The 3109-nt window shown below is 40.2% G+C and overlaps 1 pseudogene; it reads left to right on the top strand.

Moving 5' to 3' along the window:
* The first annotated feature begins 743 nt into the window (after positions 1–743).
* Positions 744–1943, top strand: LOC104985907 (annotated as a pseudogene).
* Positions 1944–3109: the final 1166 nt, after the last annotated feature.

The following is a 3109-nucleotide window of genomic DNA, read 5'->3' as shown; positions in this document are numbered from 1 at the left end:
CTTTACTAGTGTGTGAGATGAGTGCAATTGTGCAGTAGTTTGAGCATTCTTTGCCATTGCCTTTCTTTGGGATTGGAATGAAAACTGACCTTTTCCAGTCCTGTGGCCACTGCTGAGTTTACCAAATTTGCTGGCGTATTGAGTGCAGCACTTTCACAGCATCATCTTTCAGGATTTGGAATAGCTCAACTGGAATTCCATCACCTCCACTAGCTTTGTTCGTAGTGATGCTTTCTAAGGCCCACTTGACTTCACATTCCAGGATGTCTGGCTCTAGGCCAGTGATCACACCATCGTGATTATCTGGGCTGTGAAGATGTTTTTTGTACAGTTCTTCTGTGTATTCTTGCCATTTCTTCTTAATATCTTCTGCTTCTGTTAAGTCCATACCATTTCTGTCCTTTATTGAGCTCATGTTTGCATGAAATGTTCCTTTGGTATCTCTGATGTTCTTGATGAGATCCCTAGTCTTTCCCATTCTGTTGTTTTCCTCTATTTCTTTGCATTGACCGCTGAAGAAGGCTTTCTTATCTCTTCTTGCTATTCTTTGGAACTCTGCATTCAGATGTTTATATCTTTCCTTTTCTCCTTTGCTTTTCACTTCTCCCGTCTGAAATTTCAATTTGCTAACTCTACCTTAGACACTAGTTATCCCCCTTTTCATTTTCCAAATGGGAACATTGTTTTCTTCCTTTCCACTTTTTTTTTTCCTCTATGTAGACTTCCTAAAGTAGAGGGCATTAATGGGAAATCACACAAGAGTGACAGTGTTTATCCTGGCAGGTTTGACCGATGACCCACAAATGAAAATAGTATTATTTATCTTCCTACTTCTCATCTACTTGTTAAGCATCATTGGTAACCTCACCATCATCACTCTCACTAAGGTGGATCCTCATCTCAAACCCCTGTATATTTTTTTCTTCAGAATTTTTCCTTTTTAGAATTATTCTTTACTACTACTGCTGCTGCTGCTGTGACCCCATAGACGGCAGGCCACCAGGCTTCCCTGTCCCTGGGATTCTCCAAGCAAGAACCCTGGAGTGGGTTGCCATTTCCTTCTCCAATTCATGACAGTTAAAAGTGAAAGTGAAGTCACTTAGTTGTGTCCGACTCTTAGCAACCTCATGGACTGCAGCCTACCAAGCTCCTCCGTCCATGGGATTTTCCAGGCAAGAGTACTGGAGTGGGGTGCCACTGCCTTCTCTGACTACAACTACTACTACTTCATGCATCCCTAAATTTCTAATTATTATGGAAATGGAGGACAAAACTATTTCCTATAATGGTTGTATTGCACAGTTGTTTTTTAGCTTATTACTCGGAGCATTTGAATTTTACTTGCTGGCAGCTATGTCCCATGACTGCTATGTTGCCATCTGTAAGCCCCTGAATTACACAGCCATCATGAACAGTAAAATCTGCACACTTCTTATCTTCTGTTGTTGGATTTCTGGCTTTTTGATCATCTTTGTACCTCCCCTTTTAACCCTAAACCTTGCCTTTTTTGCTTCCAACATTGTTGATCATTTCATGTGTGACCCAGCTACCTTCCTGCAGATCTCCTTCTCAGACACACAGCTCACTGAGACAATGGGATTCCTTTCTGCTTTGATGACTCTTGTGGTCCCATTATCAATGGTATTCACATCATGTACCTATATTGCATTAACAATTCTGAAAATCCCTTCAACTAATGACAGGAAAAAAGCTTTTTTAACATGTTCTTCTCACATGATTGTGATATTCTTTTCTGATCACAGCTGCATCCTCATGTATGTTAAACCATCAGTCAAAGAGAATCTTTTTAAAAGTGAATAGCACTACTCAATACCTCTATTGCCCCACTTTTGAGTCCTTTCATCTATAGCTTACAGAACCAACAAGTGAAAAAAGCCTTCATGAATATAATACACACAGTTGTTTCTTTTTCAAACAATTGAATATGTTATTTCATGATGTATTAAGGAAATAAATGAAGGTGTCGATAATAATAATAATAATAGTGTATATAATTGTAGTTTCCTCCCTTTTATTACATTTGACAATCATCCTTCTCTCTTTTCACTGTTATTTTTACAAAAGCCTTGTTTCAATGAAGCTAATTTTCTTCATGTTCTTCGATAGAAACTTTTTTCTCATCTCTTCCTTTTCCTCTGATTATATGAAAGTAGTTATCCCAGTTCTCAAAGTGTTTCTTTTCTCTTTGAGTTTTAGTTATCAGGAATATAAACTAATTTTATGTAAGTTATATTTAATGTAGCAAGCAATGTAAATATTATATTACATTTGTATTTAGGTTCAGTTCAATTCAGTTCAGTCACTCAGTCGTGTCTGACTCTTGGTGACCCCATGAACTGCAGCATGTCAGGCTTCCCTGCTGCTGCTGCTGCTGCTGCTGCTATGTTGCTTTAGTCGTGTCAGACTCTGTGCGACCCCATAGATGGCAGCCCACCAGGCTACCCCGTCCCTGGGATTCTCCAGGCAAGAACACTGGAGTGGCTTGCATTTCTTTCTCCAATGCATGAAAATGAAAAGTGAAAGTGAAGTCGCCCAGTCCTGCTGGAGTTTAGCGACCCCATGGACTGCAGCCTACCAGACTCCTTCATCCATGGGATTTTCTAGGCAAAAGTACTGGAGTGGGGTGCCATTGCCTTTCCATCACCAATACCCGAGTTTACTCAAACTCATGTCCATAGTGTCGGTGATGCTATCCAACCATCTCATTCTCTGTTGTCCTTTTCTCCTCCTGCCTTCAATCTTTCCCAGCATCAGGGTCTTCTCTACTGAGTCAGCTCTTCTCATCAGGTGGCCAAAGTATTGGCGTTTCAACTTTAGTGTCAGTCCTTCCAATGAATATTCAGGACTGATTTTCTTTAGGATTGACTGGCTTGATTTCCTTGCAGTCCAAGAGACTCTCTAGAGTCTTCTCCAACACCAAAGTTCAAAAGCATCAATTCTTTGGCTCTCAGCTTTCTTTGTAGTCAAACTCTCACATCCATACCTGACTACTGAAAAAACCATAGCTTTGACTAGATGGACCTTTGTTGGCAAAGTAATGTCTCTGCTTTTTAATATGCTGTCTAGGTTGGTCAGAGAAGGCAATGGC

Source organism: Bison bison, unplaced genomic scaffold (genome assembly GCF_000754665.1).
Source record: "Bison bison bison isolate TAMUID 2011002044 unplaced genomic scaffold, Bison_UMD1.0 scf7180017864062, whole genome shotgun sequence".
Classification (NCBI taxonomy): Eukaryota; Metazoa; Chordata; class Mammalia; order Artiodactyla; family Bovidae; genus Bison; species Bison bison.
The sequence above is the reverse complement of the archived record's forward strand: the minus strand, read 5'-3'. Positions and strand labels throughout refer to the sequence as shown.